Here is a 23,021-nt window from a genome sequence, read left to right as displayed (position 1 = left end):
TAAGAAAATTATCATCTATAATTTAAAATGTATTATTTAATTTTGTAAATTATTTTATTTAATTATAAAAGTATATTTTATATTTTTAATTATTTTTATAATTTACTATACACACCTTTAATTATTTTGTATAACTTAAAATTACCTCTTGCCAAAAATTCTTTTCATTTATTTTTCATAGAAAATAAAACATTAGAAATATGAACAGCGTTGTGAAATTTGAAATTTGATTTCCATTTTTATTCAAGAAAGTCATTTGTGTTTCTGCTTCGAAGTTTACGATAAAATGCATTTTTTTCAGCATCTCTTTCGTTATTATAATAAAAGAAATTGTGAGTATCTGCCAAACATGTTTCTCTAACATGTCAACGCCAGATACCATTTTACAGGAGTCAGATTACGATCACAAAACTAATATTTGCTTATGTCGGTAGAATAAAGAAAGCAGGCGCACAACGAAACGAGCAAAAAAAATCTTGTCACTATTGTTACATAAAAAAATTATTAAGCCGGCGAGAATGAAAGAAATATGGTGTGATTGCATCTTACGTGAAAAAATCTGATTGCTTTGTGGCTAAAATTGTTGGGAAGTAAAAAAAATTGCTTTTCGGGTGAAGTAGTAAAGAAGGGGGGGAGGGGGAAGAAAATTACATTAAGGTGTGAAATGGACATACACATAGAAGTATTTGACAAGTGAATGCTGTCGTTGTTGTTGTGGCTTTCATTTCAGTACAGTAGATGGCACCACTTCATTTTTCAAAACAATTATTTTAGAGCCAGAATGTCACGTGTAAAGTTAGTTGGCCAATAACCGATCTATGTGGTATTCTAATATTATATAATATTATGAAAGGGACTATTTTTTATTCTAGTTTTAAATTAACATAAAACTTATGTTATCGTATTTTAAAATGTAAGCTTCTTTATTGTCAATGGTAACATTTATTTTTATATCGTGTCGCAATATCTGTCTAATTTTTCTACTAAATTTGTTTCAATTTAAACAAAACTTGAGTAGGTACCATAAATTGTATCAGAAATCCTGACACATTTAATTGAATTCTCTCCAAGCAAATCGGAGTAATGACTATATTATTTATAAACATTTTGCCTAACGATGTGTCTGAAAACGGTCCAATTCAAACCAGATGGCTGTTTGAAGGCTATTGCCAGGAAACCATCGTAGAACAGAGTATTGTCTCTCTGAGTTTAGCGTGATAGTGTTATGTCGAGGTTGCTTCTCCAAAATTGGATTAGAAGTCCTTTGTTCAGACAAATCAATAGGGAACATTCTGTTGATGTTCTGGAGAATTATTTGTCACCCGATTGTACGGAAATACCTAGTTGAGTATCAAATATGAACTGTACCACATCATTAGAGGAAATTAGCTTACGAAAGCTAACGGGTCAGTACAGAACTTTACAATATCTTATTTCCGAATTTTCTGTAATTTTCCAATGGTAGTCCATCCTATCGCTTTCTATGTTTGATTGTTTCGAGTTCATCTATTGTTTCTGTTAGTTTTGATCTAAGATATATGAAGTTCTTTACTTGTTCTATTTGTTCTCCATTTAGGGTGGCTGAGATGATAGTTATGTTCCTCGCTATTTAGATCACTTTTGTCTTTTGTTTATTTATTGTCATGTCATATGTATTATAGGTTTCCTTTAACTTGTTTATCAACCTTTGGGGTTCTTGCAAAAAAGGACGAGATCAACCGCATATTTGATATTATCAGATATGATTTCTCATTATCTATTGCCTTCTTTACAACTTTCGTCTAGATATATATTGAATAGGCATACGGATAACTATGGGTTCTGTTGTGAGTGTGTTCTTTTTAATTATTGCATTTGTCTTAGAGTAGAAAATTTCTTTTAAAGAGACAAAATATAAAAGAATCATATATATACCGAAAATAAATTATGCAAAAGATAGTAAAAATAACTCATGAAAGATTCAGGAATAGGTTAGTTAACATTAAAATGGACTGGTTAGTATACCATTAGAAAGAGATGAGAATAGTGAAAAAAAAAACATAAAAAAAATAAATCAACAAGCTTAATTAGCATCGAAGAACTTAATTAAGGTTTCCGAATTAAGTTTCTTTTTTTTTTTTTTTTTTTTTTTTTTTTTTTTTTTTTTTTTTACTTCCAGAGACCAAACATGAAAATTTCAGGCCTTCAATAAGCAATTTGGTAATCTTACTCTAACGGATGAAATTCATCCACCATCTAAAGACATCTGAACTCATCATCTCTATTGATTGAAAAACGAATACGCTAAACACTCGACTACCGCATTTCATTAAGAAGTGTCAAAGAAAATATCAAGTACCCGACGACTCAAAGATATTAAGGTGAAAAACATCAAAAGTTATCTCCATATTTAAATAAATAATTTTTTTTTAAAATATTACCGAGCCATTAGTTAATTAACATCAAGATATAAAATTCATAGCATAATTATCAATAAAAGCACGTGTACAATATGAGATTAATGATTATTTTTAGAAGAGACAGTTTCAAAAAAAAAAAAAAAATCTACACAAAGAATAATTTAAATGACAGAGAATTTTACTCGGAGATATCTAGCCTTCATAGATTATAAAAAATTCCTTTCACTTGTCGCGTGACCAGAGGAAGAATCTGTAAGAATGAGGAAATCCGAACATTTGACAGAGAGAATTATTTGATAGATATTGATGAACTTATATTCGGTAAGATCAAAAGCACTTGGTATTTCTATAGCCATTATGGTAAACCGGAGGATTACAGTACTCATGAATAAAGATAAATCACCTTTTTTTTATCTTCCATTTTATGTGGTCTGCTTTGAAGTCGTTGGTTTTCAGTATTCTGAAGTCTTCCATTACAGCTTCTTTGCAGGGATAAAAATTCACCTTGCGTCAAATCGTTAGTACAAAGAAGGTACAAAATAACAGCAGTTTTACGAAATTTCAAAAACTCCTGCAAGGATAAAACATAATGAGCGGGACCATTGTCATGGTGGCAATCAATGGCAAACGCAGTGCAATCTCCATTTAGCCACTAATAGTTCACGCCACATCTTACTGTAAAAGCAGCAAAATATCTTAATAGAAATGTTGGGCTCCAGTTTGGTTTCCGAAATTACGAAATCGTTACTTGTCTAAACTATTGAGAAATTGAACAATAAAAATTCATTCAGTCACCCGCTGTCTCCGTCAGTGGCTATGGTTCTCCACTTTGTATCGTGCGCATCTCTAACAACGGTATATTTTGCCTACCCAATTTTCTGTATCCTTCATATAATGATGTTTTGATCGGCCACTTATCTTCATTCTTTTACCTGTGATCATCACATTGGTCATTCCTATCAGAGCATGTTCGAAGAATTTCATTTCCCTCTTCCCGATCTCATTCAGCAATTTTGTTTGTTTGTTTGTTTGCTTATTCAAGTACTTATTCGCTGGTAACCTTTTCAAACCAACTAAACATCATATTTGCCTTAGAAACCACATCTGTAGAGCCACCAATCTTTTTCCCATTTCTTTTCCAATAATCCATGTTTCTGATGTGGCATTAATGTAGAATGATACAACAATATATCAGTCGTATTATTGTATTTTTATTAATATTTTGCGTTAGCAAATATTTAATTTCCCAACACAAAAGTAAACTTCCTGATACACGTACATATACGTACACGTACGCTCATATTCCGAGGAAATTCCGAGGAAAATAATTCACCGGCAAGTACCCCTCAGCGGGCCATGCCGGAGAACACTTTCCCCGGAGACTCAAAGTGCTCCCTTAGGGCAAAACCTAAGAGAGCGAACTCATTTACCCAGGATAACAGCAACAGCCGAACCTCAGTTAAACTTCATTGGTTCAACATTGCCATCCGTTACCCTATACGGGCATCTCATATAAAATCAATCACCGCATCTCACGGTCGATGGATTCATTCTTCACCTAGATGAGTATTTAGATCTCAATAATAATCTTGAATAAAATAATACATTAAAAAATAAGGTGTATTAAATTTTATTAAAAATAGCTTTTAGTTTCTAGGATAAAAGTACAATTTTAGTCAAACTTTTCATTTAATTTTTATAGTAATATTATTTTATTGAAATTTTGAAATTTATTTTTTATAATAAATATACAGTATAGAAAACGTTAAAACCGCCTCTTTACTAGAGGCGCTAAAGATATTTTATTGTATTATTTCTACTGATGTCAGATTCGGATAGGATAATACTAAGTTAACAATTGTTTTTTTTTTCTCGCGATGGAAATGAGAGGATGGAATCTAAATGCAGTATTGGTATTTTCTTACAGTTCAAATGACTTCTAACCCTAATCCTCTTTTTGCATAGTTGTTTACGTATACAAATGTGGATTTTAACAAGTTAAAATCTTATTTATTCACTGGAAATTTGAACAGCTGCATACGAAAACTTTAAGCTGATAACGAAGTTATAGTGAAAATATAAAAAATTCCTTTCCAATTAATAATAGTAGATCGTAGAACGTTGCTGACTTGATGGGTGAAGCATAAATGCTTTTCATATTCCCCTTTGTCTGAGGGGGAGTTCTTTGAGTGGAGAGTTATTGAGCGTTAAGCTCGCCCAGGAAGGGCAGTGAGATGAGCTGTGTTCAGCTGAGCATAGAATTGACTTTGGTCTTTTGTATTTGAAGAATTCTGTTTCATTGTAGTCTGAAGCTTGCTTGATCAGCTAGTTTGGGACTGAGAGATCTAGCTAATAAAACGGTATCATCCGCATATAATGCTGTGATTGTTGAGCTTGGGTTTTGAGGGATATCAGCTAGATAGAAAACAGCAGGGGAGCCAAAAGAGAACTCTGCGGCACACCTGCCAGGATCTTGCGTCTGGTTGATACAGTTTCATTTTTTTTTTTTTTTTTTTTTTTTTTTTTTTTTTACTTGCATGAATCTGTCTTTAAGGTAACTATCTATGATTTTTATTAGATTAGTTGGCATGTTAAATTTGATGAGTTTGAAGAGGAGGCCCCTGATGCCACACCTTATCAAAAGCTTTCGCATTTCATAAAGACCGCAGCAGTGTGGAGGTTCCAGTTGAAACCTGGGGTGATAAATTCAACCAGTCGGTGTATCTGTTGTGTGGTGCTATGGTTTTTTCTGAATCCGAACTGCTCATTAAGGATAATATCTAGTTTATCTGTTGCTGATTGATATTAATATTAATATTATTTGCTATTAAAAATAGTTTGATTTTTGACATTTATGTCTTTAGGGGTGAAGCAAGATGCTTTTCATATTCCCCGCTATCTGTTGCGGTTACAGTGAGGGTAAAATTTACGAGCGGTTTGCTCGCCCTGATTGGGCATGGAGATTATGCATCGCTACAGGAGGTTAAAATAGCTTTTGGGCTTCTATGTTTAAATATGTCCGTTGTCTCGTATGCTGCAGCTTGCTGAACCAAATCGTTGGGGTGTATAAACGTCTTTAGGATTAATAATAGTATTCCTTAAAACGACTGGCTAGATGGGCGAAACAATAATGCTTTTCATATTCCCCGTTATATGTAGAGGGCAATGTAAGGATAGGGTGTTATTGAGCTATATTAAGCTCTGATCATGGCAGTAGGGTAACAGCAATAGCTGATCCTCAGTTACAACTTCATTGGCTACAGCATTGCCATTCATCACCCTGCTTGAGTACCCATTTTAGTCGCCTCGTACGACATGCATGAGCTACATTGGTGCTATTCTTATCCCGGCAACCACACGGGGATGATTAATAATAGTCCTTAAGAGAAGTGGCTCAAAGGAGCGAAGCAATAATGCTTTTCATATTTCCCGTTATCTGTAGAGGACAGTGTAGGGATAAATGCTATTGAGCTAATAAAGCTCTGATCATGGGTAACAGCAATAGCCGAGCCTCAGTTAGGACTCCATTGGCTACAGCATTGCCATCCATTACCTTCCATGGGTATTAATCACCGCATCTCACGTCGATGTCATTAATAATAGTAAATGTTTTTTATAATTTTATTCCGGCCTATTTAAAGTGAGAGATGAATTTCAACGAAGTTCCATTTTTTATCTCCAGATTATCTAAAAAAAATCATAAATGAATAAAAAAATAAAATAAAATGAAATAAATATTATATTAGTAAAAAGAATATTAGAAGAAGAAATTTCAAGATAAATGATTGCATGATTCGTTTGTATTAACTATGAGAATATCTTTTTTAAATTCACAATCAGATTTCTTATAGCATCGAGTTTAAATTAGAAATTAGAATTCGTAGTGTCCATAGACGCTCATGTTATTTTATTTGCTCTTCGTTATAATTTATTTATTTATCGTAAATTATATATATATATATATATATATATATATATATATATATATATATATATACAGGGTGTTCGGGATAAATTTGACATATTTATAATTAATTATATTTTTCCGTAAGTTACATGTATTAACACACACTTCTCTTCATTTAAAAGTTTGGACCCTTCTTCATTCATATACAAGATGTCAGAAAGGATGGATAGCTGGAACCCACCTGAATCATGGAAGAGAATAACTTGTATCATGATGATTCGTGCCCGCCATCAAAATAAGGATATTACGACTGCTGCCCAATGCTCCCTGAATACAGTAAAAACAATCAGGCATGAACTAGAGACTTGCAATGGTGACTACGAGGATGTAGCAAGAAGAAAGATCCCTAGCAGACGATCTGATTGCGTTCGTACAGCAGAATTCCTCGCAAATCTGCAGGAACAGGTGTTGAAGAACCCTGGCATTGGAATTCGGGCTTTGTTCGTGGAGTTGCTAACTGTAGTCAAGCCCTGGATAACAAGGGTAGCCAATGGTAGGCCGTATGTATGGCAGCAGGATTCGGCCCCTTGCCACACCTCTGGGAAAAGTCAAAAATGGTTGTCTGAAAATTTCTACGACTTCACCAGTCCAAATGTTTGGCCTCCAAACTCCCCAGACCTTAACCCCATGGATTATTTTGTATGGGGCGCAGTTGAAAAAGACACCAATCGCACTTCCAGTAATACAAAAGCCCAGTTAATGGATAAAATTAAAACAGTTTTTGCGGCCCTTCCAAGGGAGACTGTAGCATCAGCTTGTTCGAGGTTCCGAAGCAGAATTGAAGCTGTGATCGATGCTAATGGTGGTTATTTTGAGTAAATCTTGTTGATAGTATTGTAATTAACTCTGCCTGTAATGTTTTTTTGTCAATTCATTAAATTTAATAGATACAAAGAAGATTTTCTTTTTCCTTACGAAACTGTCAAATTTATCCCGAACACCCTGTATATATATATATATATATATATATATATATATATATATATATATATATATATATATATATATATATATAATGAGACTGTATTAAATTTTATAAAAATTATACAGACTTATGATTTTATAAAGGAAATTTTAAATGGATGAATAATACACCTATAATAAGTTAACATAGTTTCTAATTAAATTTGAACTTATCGTTTTTTTTAATTTAACGTTACTGACGTTAGAGGGTGCATAATGCCAATAACGTGAAATATTTACAACATGTAAACATTGAGTTTCGACTGGATTATAATTATACGCATTTATATTATATTTATATTTATATTTTACTACATATGATATGAAAATAGAAGAAATTCGACAGAGCTCAGTTCTTATTTTCCTTGATTCTAAAATTATAACTCGAAAGACATTAAGAAAATTAAAAACTGGGGATATTCCTGTTTGCTCATTTTTACAAGATTAATATCGTAAACAAATGCTATTGACAAAATGACTGTAGTGAAAATGTTACCTGTATACAAATTTATTCAAAAAATTATTTTTTGAATAAATTTGTATACAGGTAACGATTTCAACAGAACAGAATTTAAAATAAAATAATAAGAACAAGCCAATTACAGAGAATCGATTAAGCTAGTGAATTACTTCTGTTTATAGGCACAATCAAAACACAAATGGAAAAAGACTTAGGAAGGTAGTAAGTTGGATATTTTGTCTTATTACTACAACAATCTTACCTTTAATCATGTGCTGCTAATATTATCTGATTAAAAAAAAAACCTTCAAATTCCATTCATTAAATTTTCTTGAGCCTGCATAGAATATGGTTTATAATTACAAGAGAATAATTACAAGACTTTCTATTTAACATATCCTTCCCTTGTAATTAGAAAAAAAATTATATGTCCCTAATTGTTTTGAGCAGTGTATTAATTAATTAATATCATGAATATATTAATTATTATTATTATTATTATTATTATTGTTAATTATTAGCCAGAATAAAATTGGGGGTTTTGGAGAAAGCAATGGCGAACTAGCCTGTAAAAATCTCACCAGGAATACTTTTTGGACAATGCCTACAAAGTCACCTACGATCGGAAACGACGGAAAGGGAAAATCAAATCAATATTATCACAAAATCGTCGAGAGAATTGGAAATGGGGGAAAAACGTTTGACTAAACTTCGACAGGATAAGAAAAAAGATCAGAACAAGAAGAAGCAGGAAAGTACTGAACTTGGTAATCATAACATTAATAACAACAAGGTAAGTCGTTTAAAATCTAAGGAAAAAGAGGTGGGAGTCACCACTTCTAGTTTCCCGGGGGCAAAAATTAAAAAAATGTGATAAATGCAATTGAAAAGCAAAAAACGAAAAGTAAAAGCGATGGCATTTCTGGTAGGTACTAATAATTTAAGTAGTGACAAATATAGTATAAGAGAAGATATGAAAGGTCTGTTGGAAGAAGCGAGAAAGAAATGCGAGAGAGTAAAAATTGTAGGATTACTACCCAGATATGATAGTACTGAGTTAAGAAGGAGGGCGATGATAGCAAATGATTTCACGCGCAAGCTATATAGAAGATATGGATGTGAGTTTTTAGATATGTTGGGTGTGTTTGATGGCAGAATAGATTTGTATAAGAATGGTGGTCTGCACTTGAGTTCATTTGGCATCAGAAGAATCTTCTTGGTATGAGACCTAACTCAGAAAGTCAGGACAACTAGATCGCCAAAGGACGAATTGGAATAATGTGTCTGTATGTTCAGCTATGGTATGCAAACGTGTTAAACATATGAGTGTCTTCGAACGTGGCTATGTATGTGGCGAAGGGGTGGGAAAATATGCATTGGGTTTGGACCTTTTCAATATGTATAGTAATTTATTATGTCTATACAAATGCCAGGAGCATTAGAAACAAAGGTGTTGAGTTCGTTGCTTTATTGAATACGATGTGGCCTAAAATTGTTGGAATTACTGCAACCTGGCTATCAGATATGGTAAGTGGGATCGAGTGTAATGGGTATACTATTTTTAGGAATGACAGAAGAATAGGGGAGTACCACTATTACTGATGATATCAGATGACTTAAGTCCAGTTGGGGTAGAAACGCAAGAAAACAATGATGGTAACTATGTCCCATGTAGCAATGAGTCTATCTGGTGTGAAGTGAAATATACGGTGGGGTGTTGCTTCAGACCTGCCGGCTCAGTTGTAAGGGATGAAGAAATGCATCGCCAATTTAGCCTTGTGGGTACTAAGCGAATGATCATTAAGGATGAGTACTTTTCCATTGATTGGGTAGAGGAGAAATCTCATGATCAGAAAGAACAGGATTTATTGAATTAAGACTATTACACTTTTTTTATAATCTTTGTCAAGTAGCTTTATTTTATCCTCCTACATGTTTCGCCAATCTTTTTCTATTGGCATCCTCAGGGAATACAAACTAGTAAGCTAAAATGAAGGTTACAGACTAGGTTATAACTGATAATTCTAATTCATACAAAAAATTGGTATTGTGCGTGACAATGTGCTGTCTCGTTAACGTGATTTATTCGTTATGGCTCATGATGTAATTGTTATGAAAGTTCATTTCTTTGATGTTTAATGATCTGATAAAAGTTTTCCAAATTTCTGGTAAAATTAGACCTTGATTCTTGTTTAGGTTTTCATTTTTACGGGCGACTGTAGCTGCTTCTTTAAAGGTTCTTGAATGGTAGTTATTTTCTATGTATGGCATAAGGCTCTTATCCCACTCAATATGATGGTTAGTAGAGGCAAAGTGGCATGAAAGGCCTGAAATGTCTTGTCTGTTATTTCTGACATATCCTATGTGTTCTTTCTTTCTCGTTTCAAAGCTTCTAGAGGTCTGACCTACGTAACTAATACCACATGAGCAAGGAATATTATATACTCCAGAGTACTTGTAGAATGGGTGAGGATCTTTCGGTGATCTTAAAAATTTCCGAATAGTATTGATTGGTTTGAATGCCACTCTGATCTTGTATGGTTTTAAAAGGTTAGCTAATTTTTTGGAAAGGTTGCTGACAAAAGGAATCGTAATTGTACTGATGTATTGGACGTCATCACGTTGTCGATGTGGTATATCGGTAAAGAGAATCTTGTTATAGAGTCTTTTTGGGTAACCATTTAAAGAAAGTTCTCTGGATATTGTGGTTAATTCCGTGAGTAGGTCATCCTTGTCTGTCGTATACTGTATAGCTCTTTTCTTGAGACTATGGATAATGCTAAGTTTCTGAGCTATGTGATGAGTTGAGTTGAAATGGAGGTAACGTCCAGTATTTGTAGGTTTTCGGTATACAGATAGGTTGATACCATTATTGGATTGTTTCTTTATTAAAATGTCAAGGAATGGCAGTTTTTTATCTTTTTCCATTTCTAATGTGAATTTGATGGTATTGTGGAAACTATTGATTTGGTTAAGGTAATTCATTAGTTCTTCTTTCGTATGATCCCAAATGATAAAGATGTCATCTACATATCTGTACCAAATTTTCGGTTTTGGAATGATCTGGGTTAAGATTTTTTTCTCTAGATCTTCCATGAATAAGTCAGCACAAGCAGGTGATAGGGGGCAGCCCATAGCTAATCCAGTGAGTTGTTTGTAGATCGTTTTTTGCCAAATAAAATAGTTAGAAGTTAAACAGTGATTGAACAAAGTAGTGATGTTTTTTTGGAATAAGTTGTCTAAGATGTTGATGACTTTAAACACTGGAATGTTACTAACAGAGAAGTAATGTCCAAGCTTGCTAGTATATCCTCTTCAAAAATAGGGATGCTTTTTATTTTATCTATAAAATGTTTTGAGTTTTTAATATAAGTATCAGAGACGTGAATGTGTTGTTGTAAAATCTTCGCAAGATACTTTGACAGTTGGTAAGTGGGAGAATAGATTCCATCAACTATTGGGCGTAATGGTATACCTTCTTTATGAATTTTTGGAAGGCCATACAATCTAGGAGTAAGTGGGTGCATAGATTTTAGTTTTTTTTATAATTTCTATAGGCCAGTTATGTGTAATAGTCTTATGAATAATTGTCAAGAAAAAATTCAACACAGGATTTATTGAATTGTTGCGAAGCAACTTTCTCAAGGAGCAAGTAAACGAGGGAACTCGAGGTCAAAGAGTGTTCGATTTGCTCATAGCGTCAGAAGGGTTCTCTGTCAGGAATATCGCTATTTTACCACCAAATGGTGACGGTTATCATGCTGTGCTTTCTTGGGAAGTATATAATTGTATTGATGCTCTGATTAAAACAGGTTACATGCTGAACTACAAAGCTGGAAATCATGATCAACTTAGGAAAATACTATCTTTGGTCACATGGTATCAGTTACTGAATGGGGAAAATGTCAACAATGCATGGGAATCTTTGAAAAAGTGCTTAAATGAGGCAGCATCTGAATACATTCATAGTGCTCGAAGAATAAATATGTTGGGAGTGAAATCGATGTGCAACCTTATTAAGCAAGAGGTCCACAAGACGAAGATGATGTGGAAGTAATATCGTGAGAATAACAGTCAGAGGAGTTATGAAATACAGAAAGCACAGGCTAGAACAGTAACGAGTATTGTGAGAAAAACTAAAACGGAGTATGAAAAGAAATTGGCCATGCAAGCTAAAGGCAATCCAAAAGAATTTTATCGTTATGCCGCAAGAAAAAGAAAGAAAGAATATGGAAGAATACCTTTGTTGAATGCAGATGGTACTCGAGTTTCGGAAGCTAATGAGATCGTTTGGTTAATGAGTGCTCACCTTGCTAAGGTATATCAACCAGGTGTATGTAGCATGGTGCATGGTGCTACTGCTACATTGGATGAAGAGTTAGAGGTCCATGAAAAAATAATGAGGATGAAGAGCTGCTGCATAACCTGGATAAGAATTTGTCAATAGGGACAGATGGAATATCAGCCCGTTTTCTAAAGGGATGTTCGGCTGAATTGCCTGTTTGTATAACTTGAGTCTCAACTCAGGATCCAGAGAAATACTCTGCAAGGAGCAGCATTGGTTTACTAAAGGAAGGTCGTGTTTTAACAATTTTCTCATATTTTATAACAATGTTACTGCCTAGTTGGATCAAGGGAATGGATACACTTGATAATGTTGGATTTTTTTCTAATGCATTTTATAGGATACCACATGAAAGGCTGTTGCATAAACTGGAGAATATGGGATCGGAATATAAACTCTTGACGTGGATCAGGGGATGGTTGACAGACAGATATCAAAAGGTGGTACACAGTCGGTGTGAATCTGCCAGATTTAAGGTGACTAGTATTGCACTTCATGGTTCGGTCCTTGGGCCATTATTGTTCATACATTATACATTAATGACATCAGGCAGGGTCTAACATCAGATGTGCAATTATTTGCTGATGATGTGAAGATAGGAAGGGAAATCAGAGATGCTACTGATATTCAGCAATTACAAAATGATTTGAATGGACTGGAAATCTGGGCAAACGAAAATGGCTGTCAGTTTAATGTTAGTAAGTGTAACGTTATGCACTTTGGCGTGATTAGAGTTCCAGCGGCATATTATACTGTATTAGAGGGGGGGGTTATGCTACAAGAAACTGAAAAGGCAAGGGATCTTGGTATATTGGTGGATAAGAATTTAAAGTTCAAAGAGGATAATTGCTATGCTGAAGCGAACCTTGACATGTAAGGATAAGGAAGTCGTTTTGCCTCTTTATAAGGTTTTGATAAGACCACACCTGGATTATTGTACGCAGATTTGGTCTCCCGAGTTCCAAGGCGATACAGAAGCTGTGGAAAGCGTGCAAAGAACGGTTACAAAGATTATATCCGGATATTGGGATTTAGATTTATGAGGACAGATTGCGAATATGTGAATTGCAGACTCTGTGGTATGATAGATATCTATGAACTTTTGAATGGAAGAACTATAGGATATCAAAGGAATTTTTCGTTATATGGAAAGAGAACACATCCATGGAAGTTAAGTTTGTTCACAGTCAAGAAAGGGGTAAGAGCAAGGTTTTTCTCACAGAGAGCAGTTAGTGAGTGGAACAGTTTGGTTCAGAAGTAGTGAGTGCATCTAGTGTGAATAAATTTAAGGGAAGGTATGACAGCTGGTTTGGGTGATTTATTGCCTCCTTTGATGAGTCCTTGACTCCTCGAGGGTCTCAAATAATAATAATATTATTATTATTACAAAATGCATTTACATTTTATAAGCAAATACAAAATAACTAAGTTTAACACACGTGAACCACAGTAGTAGGATTTTTTATTACGTAAATATTTCGTCCTAGGTATCTTAGGCCATCATCAGTACAGTAAGGCAATACTAGGAATGACAAGAGAAAGGGCGCGTACGTACAAAGGAATCCAAATTGCGTGCAATGGCGCGTTGCGGCCTGAACTTTAATTAAATTAAAATGAACTAAATTACTTCAATTAAATTAAAATTAGTTACAGTGAAGTTATTATTTTACACAATTTTGTATGACAATTTCCCATACTTTAGGGATGGCAAGAACATCATTGCGGTTTAGATTTGGTGTGAGAAGTAGGGCTTCAGCACTTTCTTTATATAAACGTTCATATTTATATGAAGATCTGTGTAGAAGTTTTGTCTTTTTCCAATGGATCTTGTGGTTTGGGTTTTCAACTCCGTATTGAGCAAGGCCTGATTTATGCGGTTTGATGAGGTGGATATGGTCTTGATGTTCCGAAATGCGTTAAAAAACTGATCTGCCTGTCTGTCCAAAATAAGAGATTTTACAGGAGCATGGAACCTCATATACACCAGGTAGTAGCATAGATGAAAGTTTGTCTTTAGGCGAGGGTAACAAGTTTTGAATCTGATTGATGGGTTTGTAAGGATTGCTTTTATTATTACTGATCGTTATTTACTATTTTATGTGAGATTTTTACAATTCATGTTTGCTTTCTTAATTTTAACACTGTTATTAAATTTTCAGCTCCAACTTGTCCCATGTTGTCTTTAATAAATAAGTTTTAAAATTTCAGTTCCAAGGTGTCTTATTTCGAAACTTCAAAAATCTTTACTAGATGCATAATAAAACGCAAATTTTTTTCTTTATTTATCTGTTTGTTCGAGAACTGCTGATCCGATTTTCTTTTATATGTATCAGGTAGACTTGTCAGGTCTTAGAAAGTAGTTTAGGGGTAGGGGGTTGATGAATAATGTTTTTTTTTTTTTTTTGTAAAAGGGGTAAGCCAAATAAGTTTGGGAACCACTGGTCTAGACCGATCGACTTCATTTTGCACATTTCTCATTTCATGGCTTTCCTTATCTGTTGATTTTAAAGAAACTATCTATCTCTCCCATAGTCCTTAATGGACCGTTGGATCACTCATGGCTAAGCCATGAATGTCTAATGGACGGTGAATTAAGACAGTCCACATCTCCTCTTCTGTGTTCGTCTATATATCCTATGGCTGTATGTTCACGGATTTGATTTGCGGAATGAAAAACCCCAGGATAAACTGGGGGAAAAAACCCTACTGTTCACGCCCAAGACCGGCTAACTTGGCTATGGCTGAGGAAAATCCTTCAGCTCCTCAATTCTCCGACGGGAATCGAACCTAGGACACTCCTTCCCCAGGCACATGGTTGCGAATCGCAAAGCCACTAGGCTAACCGCGCGGACTTTCAAGAAACTGTTTATTTTAATTTGGTGTTGAGTTTCCTGTATTTTTTTCCTTTTCTTTTACTGCAAAATTTTAACGTGACACCAAATAAGAATCTTATAAGGACTATAATCGGAAACAAATCACCGTATCTGAAATGACAACTCATGATTATGTTTGAGATTATGGTAACGACACCTACATTGAAATCGATGCTAAAAGTGAATTTACTTAACCTTTCAATTCTCTAGAAACCCAAAGGAATTCAATAATCTTTGAACCGTTTAATACTTCCCTTGTTTTATTTTCAAGATAAAATTCGTTTGGGAGAAAACTACTGATAACGCAATCTTCTGAGTGTCGTTAAGCACAGTTGGGAGGATCGTTCTCATCTACGTGAGATCATAAAACATGAGGTCTGCCCGGTGTGACTTTCTTGGACAGTGAAAATACTTGTAGATAAGAAACTATAAAACAGACACAAAGAGATAGTAGTGTAAGCAGATCAAAGTGTCTTGTCGTTTTAAAATATTTTTTCCGTGGTGTGTAAAGGATGAATAGATACACTTCAAGAAGATAAAATGGATAATCGATGTTTCTATGAAGTGCGTAACTTTCTCTTTGAATAGCTGTCTGCCCAGTGACGCATAAATATGATAAAAACGGTATTAGCTTTAAATTCAAGTTTGGTATGTTATTTACATACTTTATAGACATTACAATCTTTTCTATTATAATTGCGAATTCAAATTTTCATATATAATAATTAAATCTATAAAATAATGGTGTAGTAAAATATTTTAATTTTAATTAAGAAATTCTTTTTTATTTTTTATTATTTTAATTTAAATATAATAATTATTTATATTTTACATATTGTTACTTAATAAATATATTTTATTTTAAAATTTCCAACTTATAATTTGAAAATGGTCATATACGTGAAGATTTGCAACTATTTGGTGTGAGGTTGAAATTAATAGAAATGCGCATATCTGATAGGATGTTGTTATAAGTCAAAAAATGTTGAGGGATAGCACTGATTGTGAAATATTTAGGCAAATTGGTTGAACAGCATGTAACAAGAAGGTGATCGTAATTGGGAAATTTTAATTATTGAGTGTTTGAGGGATAAATATGTTAAGCAGCATATGACAGAAATAACACGAGGTTTTAGGGTATTTCCTAAATCTACTGTATATTAACAAGGATTAGGAAGGCCTTCCTATTTTTATGATTTTTAAAATTTAAAATATATAAGAATAAAAAATAAATAACTCGATTTATAAAATATACGTAATATATATAATAACGTATGTAATGTAATATAGTAATATCATAATACAATATAATAGTATATATGTTTTATAATATAATATAATAATGTAATATAATAAAGTAACATAATAATCATCATCAATTTTCTGATATGTACCGTCATGTGGGTGTTCAGGTTACTATAACAGCTTAAGATGATTAAGTTTACGTTATTATTTGCTATGAATTATTCTTGTAATTGTAAATATTCTTCTGTGTTTGTACTTGAAAACGGGTTCAAAACCCAATCCGGTATTTTCATTTCGAGAATATTTTAAAATGTCAGTTGAAATCACAATGGAGAGCCTTCAAGTGCAATAGCTGAGCACGTCTTCATCACAATTTTCCACTGTTGATAGATTTGGAAACTGGCTGAATACTCCTGGTCCTAGGTTTCGTTTGTACAGGACAAGTTTTGACACAAACTCAGAAATAACAGCTTTTGTTTTTATTAGATTCAGCTCATCTCCTTGGAGCTGTAGATTTGTTTCATTAAATTTTTTAAACAAGTGAGTCAAATAAGCCATGTCACTTTTGAAAATAATCAAGTTGGCTCGTAGAGAATCATCTTTGTTTTCTAAAAGACTGTACAACTGAGTCAACGAATTTATAAAATCAATTCAAACAGGCACCCTTTGATAGCCAACGAACTTCTGTATGAAGCAGCAAGCGATTGAATTCTTCATCATTTTCAATACAAAATTGTCCAAACGATCTTTTGACTTTTGATTTTGTTGACTGCTGTAATTACACAACGTAATGACCTGTGTTGGCGATCACTCAAGTATTTGGCAATTAAATATTGACGATGAATCACACAGTGTACAGTGAATACATTTGGCCCAGCCTCTTTGAAATATGTAATGAAAATAGCGTCCTACCATCGATAGCAACTGACAAGATATTATTCACAGGGATTTCTTTTTCTTTAAAAAAATCTCTACCAATGCATGAAATATCGATTCTCCTTTGGTGTTAGTTAGCAATTAAGTTAGCAACTGGGTTGTTTTTAAATGCTCACATAATGAGTCTTCAACATCCTTGGCCATTTCATCAATTCTTCGTTCCACTGTATCATTGCTCAAAGGAATTTTCTTGATAATATCAGAGGCTGGCTTGGGCAGTACAGTGCGTACGACCTCACTAACAGCTGGTAGGATTAGTTCTTCACCAACATTATGCGGTTTTCCAGATTTAGCAATCAGTAGGGAAATGCTGTAAGAGGCGCGCAATCCATCATCATCTAGTTTGGATGCTGCTGAAAACAGACCTGACAATATTGGTTGTCTCAAACATTTTTCTTTAAGTGCTTGAAAATACGATAAATCCTTATCTTTTTTTTATCAGCATGAACTTCTGTCAAATGTTCTAGTCTAGAAAGCTTCAGCGATTAGAAAAAAACGTTTTGGCAAATCAGGCACATTGGTAATGTTTTGTTTGTAGGCGACTTAATGAAGTCGTATTTCGAATATTCAATATTATATTGTCTAGATATTTTTTTGGATTCAGCAATGATATTATCTGTAAAAAAAAAAAAAAAACGTTTGTAAATTTAAATTGCTAAAATGCAATTTCTCACGTACCTAAACCAATTTATTTTTACAAGAAAAGGTATAAAAATACTCACATGATATTTGATACCGACTAGGTATCGAATATGCACTAAAGTTTTTATGCAGTACATCAAATTGCTAACTGGATCGTTCCAGCGCCCCCAAGGAGGCGGTACCGCCCACATTGGGAACCACTGGTCTAGACTCAATTTCTGATTTATGTTTTCAATAACATTCACCATTCTCGCATTATGGTTCTATTTCTTGTCTATAATTTAATACTTACGACACCTTTTATAATTTATTCATTACAAAAGTTGATTTTTGTAATATATTCATTAGAAAATTTTAATTAATTCTCCAGAAAAATTGACATTCATAATTTATTCTCTAGAACACCATACATAAACCCATATATAAATTATATATAAAGAAAAACTCTGGTAATGCGTTTTTATTACACATAAATTTGGACAGCTTATTTCATCTGTCTTACTTGAATAAAAATAAATAAATATCCTCTACTAATAATTTAAAGAAATTACAACAGTGAAATAACAGTGAGCTAATAGTAAATTCATATCAAACATCGAGCAAAGCAGGGGTTTACGGACATCACCCATAAATCCCTGACAAGTTCTGTTGACTAGGAAAAAAAAAATTTTAAAATTTAGTTATCACTGGTAAATTCCCTTAAACGTTACAGGGAAAAAGAACAGGGGATAGGAGATGATGTATATAGACTTCTTAGCCAAACCCACTATGTGGAACGGCTAAACTGGTCGACTGAGGCCTCTGTTACCTACTACTATCCTACTCTAATTTTCGTTGTCTCCTCTCATACTATCTGCTGATCGTCAGCATACTTTTACTCCAAAGGCCGATGATGAGAAACATGAACTCCCATTCCATCAAAACCTCTTCTCGGCCTTCTGGCTAAGATCAATACTATATATATATATATACATACTATAATTTTATATATATATACTATATATACATATATATATATATATATATACTATATATATATATACATATATATATATATACATATATATATATATATATATATATATATATATATATATATATATATATATATATATATATATATATACTATACTTTTATATATATATTCTATATATATACATACTATACTTTTATATATATATATATATATATACTATACTTTGATTTTAGCCAGAAGGCCGAGAAGAGGTTTTGATAAGACAGATGAAATAAGCTGTCCAAATTTATGTGTAAAAACGCATTACCAAAGTTTTTCTTCATATATAATTTATATATATATATAGGAATGCATTAGCAGAGCTAATCTCAGGTGGTATGGTCACTTAAACAGAATGGGCAAAGAAAGATTAGCAAAACAAGTGTTCTCTGCCAGGATGGCAGGAAAACGACCCAGAGGAAGACCAAGATATAGGTGGATTGATACGGTACAAAGTGGCTTAGATGATAAAAATATAAGATCTGATAATGTTGGAGTCTTGACAAGTAACAGACTGATTTGGAGGAAAATTGTAGATAGGAAGTTAGTAATGATGTAATTTTTTTCATGTAGTACTGTCATATCCTGTACACCCCTTGAGGGTACATGGCAGGAATTTGATGATAATGATGATGATGATATATATATATAGAGACTGTATATAATGGACCTTCATATATGTTCATTTATAAATGATATAATCGCTTCTCGGTCTTTTGGCTAAGATCAAGTGTATAGTGTCTAGGTGTATAGGTGATTATCAAATTGTAGTATCTGTTAGCTCAGTTATTATCGACAAAGCGTCTCATAGAGGCACTTGATAATAAACTACAGCAGCAGATACAGAATAAACCCCGTACTGGGGTAAGAATAAAACACTCGGTGGTGGGAATAGTATAGCCCCCCCCCCCTCGATCATGTCATCTGCTTTGCCACGTACCCGGACTCTGAGTATAGTAGTGGAGGCCAGCATCCCGAAAAGGACGTTAGCAAAAGCTCTGATGGATGCTGTTGGAGCTGAGAAGATTTTCAGTTTTCCCCTTAAGGAGAAGGTCGATACCAAGTGGTAGTGAAAGATACCGCCACAAGGGAGAAACTACTGCAAGGGTTAGATTGCCAAGGAAAGAGAGTGTTTCCATTTATAGTAGGGAGTATTCAGAAGACCTTAAAAATGAATAGATTTCCCCTAGAATACCTAGAGAAAGGGACCGACATAATTAAGACAACATTCTCGAAATGGGGAGTAGTAAAAGATGTCAAATGATCCTGATTTCCCAAACTGGAAGTCTGGTGAAGTCACGGCAGTAATCGAAATGAAGGCAGACGTGCCAAATTTTGTTGTCATAGGATCGGCCAGGGTAATGGTCAATTACCCTGGTGTGAAGAAGCAATGATTCCGATGTGGATCCTTCGACCATCTTGGGGCAAACTGCCCAAAACTTAGATGCAAAAACTGCCTCACAACAAGTCATGCATTGGAAAAATGTCAAATGGCTTGCCTAAAATGCGGATCCAAGGACCACAAAGTTAACACCTCCCCGTCGAGAACCTATGTAGAAAAGATGGGAGGTACAATCACACCAGCCACGCAATCATCATCAAAAAACGAAAAAAATTCAAACCGGGAAGATTTTCCGACCTTGAAGGAAAATGCCAATACTGAAACCATAATGGTAACTCCAATAGAAGAAAGGTTCTGGGTTCGTATTGGTTCTGGGTTCGTATTGGTTCCAACATATGGAACCAATACGAACCCAGATATAGCCAATCCAGAGAATATAGAAGAAAACGAAGTAGAGGAGATGGAGGCAAACTCCAACACTTCCAAACGGCCATTAAGACCACAGGAAGAGGAGTTAACTAAACCAAAGCAGCTAAAGCTTCGGAGCCCACCCACCAAGAATTCCCCCAAGCAAAAGCAGGGCAAACTCTAACGTTCCTAATAAAAGACATCCCTGAGATCCCTGCCAAATTTAAACAAGCAATGGAGAGAATGGGGGAACCAGTACTCCTCCTCAGAGGTAAACACGGTTCCAAGGTCGTTAGCGCCAAATGGGGCGACCTCTTCATAGAGGATATAAGAGAAATCAATCCGGAGGAGATACGGGGAACTCTGGATATAGAAGAAGAGGTGGAAATGGCCTTCATCACAGCTCTCCGTATGCTAGACCTGAACCGGGGAAGCAAGGTGGCCGATCAGATATTAATAGCCCACAACAAACGGAAGTAAGGAGAATCTACTCTTGCTTTTCCTTTCAGTTCACAGAGAAGGGGGTGGAGCTGAGAACACCTGCGGCGAAGGCTTAAAGTGAAAAATCAACGACCGTTTTAGAATCGCCCCTGGGGGGAAAACAGCTAAAACAGGTCATCTGAGGCCTCTTTAACCTACTCTACCATTATGCACTCTATCTTTATTTCCTCTCCTACTATCTGCTGACTCTCAGCCTATCTTACTCTACAGGCCAATGATGAAATTTGTTGAACTCACAAAAAAAAATATATATATATATATATATATCAAAACCACTTCTCGGCCTTCTGGCTAAGATCAAAGTATAGCATATAGTATTTAGGATAACCAAGTAATTTTATAAGGTTGGTAATCCCAAGTAAGCACACAGTTAAATTTGCGCCTGAAATGTGTAAAAACGCTTATAGTCCTTATAAGGACTGGCTTAAAGGGGCGAAGCAAAAATGCTTTTCATATTCCCCGTTATCTGTAGAGGACAGTGTAGGGTTAAGGTGTTATTGAGCAATTAAAGCTCTGATCATGGCAGGAGGGTAACAGCAACAGCCGAGCCTCAGTTAGAACTTCATTAGCTACAGCATTGCCATCCATTACCCCCCAAGGGTATTGGATATATCTGTAAAAACGCTACCAGAGTTTTCCTTTATATATAATTTATATATGGGTTCTTGTATGCTGTTCTAGAGAATAAATTATGAATGTCAAGTATATATATATATATATATATATATATAATATAATATAAAGCAAAATTGCTTTTCATATTCTCCTTTGTTTTGTAATGAAAGAACTTTGAATGGAGTGTTAGTGAGCTATATGCTCGCCCTTTGAAGGCAGTGAAGTTAGTTGTGTTCAGCTGAACTTAAGATAGACTTTGGTCTTTTATATTTGTTGATTTCTGCTTCATTATATTCAGAGGCTTCCTTGATTAACGGGTTTGGATGGCTACTTGTCTTGGTAAAGAACTTCTCAGCTAGATTTATGAGAAAGGAAGAGATATAAGGGATATTAACTTTTCTATGGATCTGGGTGTTTCTTATAAACCAAGGGGCATCTAGAATCATCCTCAGGCACTTATTCTGTAATCTCTTAAGTTGTAGAATGTTTGAATTAGCGGTGTGGCTCCATGCTGGGGATGCGTAAGTGATAACCGGTCGAATTACCATCTTGTAAATTGTTAATTTTGTTTGCGTGTCCAGTTTACTTTGTTTGTTGATCATAGGGTAGAGCTGTGCTAAGACGTTGGATGTCTTTGAGGAAATGTAACTAATATGTTTGCTGAATAGGAGTTTACTATCAAGAATCACTCCAAGATATTTAACTTCAGTCTGCCATGGAATCTTTATTCCCAATAAATAAATATCCTCCATGGTGTGGATTTTCTTTCTAGTAAACAATATAGCTGAGCTTTTCTGGGGGTTAACTTGTATCCTCCAGTCTGCCATCCACTTTTCTAAAGTGTGCATGATAGTTTGTTGTAGTCTTTTAGTTGCCAGCTTTGGGCTCAGTGCTCTTGCCATCAGTGCAGTATCATCGCATATAATGCGGTGAATGTTGTTCTTGGGTCCAGAGGAATGTCTACTACATAGATTTAAAACAGGAGAGGTGCCAGAAGAGATTCCTGAGGTACAACTGCCGAGATTCTGCGTCTGGTCGAAACCGTTTCGCCGACCCTGACCTGCATATATCTGTCTTTCAGGTAAGAATGTATTATTTTTATTACCTTGACTGGAAAATTAAATTTTATCAGTTTGTAGAGAAGGCCTTGATGCCATAATTTGTCAAACCCCTTCTCTGCGTCGATGAAGATGGCAGCTGTATTGAGTTTCCAGTTGAAACCTTTAGTAATGATTTCTACCAGTTGGTGCACTAGTTGAGCTGTACTATGGGCCTTACGGAAGCCGAACTATTCATTAGGCAAAATTCC

General features: G+C 34.5%; 1 protein-coding gene across 1 annotated transcript in view; it reads right to left on the bottom strand.

The window, feature by feature from the left end:
* Positions 1-23,021, bottom strand: part of LOC150100020 (diuretic hormone receptor-like) — a 335,961-nt gene that overhangs the window by 158,931 nt on the left and 154,009 nt on the right. The window lies entirely within an intron of this gene.

Source organism: Typopeltis vanoorti, chromosome 13 (genome assembly GCF_054136105.1).
Source record: "Typopeltis vanoorti isolate ZY-2024b chromosome 13, IOZ_Tvanoo_1.0, whole genome shotgun sequence".
NCBI classification, from domain to species: domain Eukaryota; kingdom Metazoa; phylum Arthropoda; class Arachnida; order Uropygi; family Thelyphonidae; genus Typopeltis; species Typopeltis vanoorti.
This window is presented reverse-complemented; position numbering and strand designations above follow the sequence as displayed.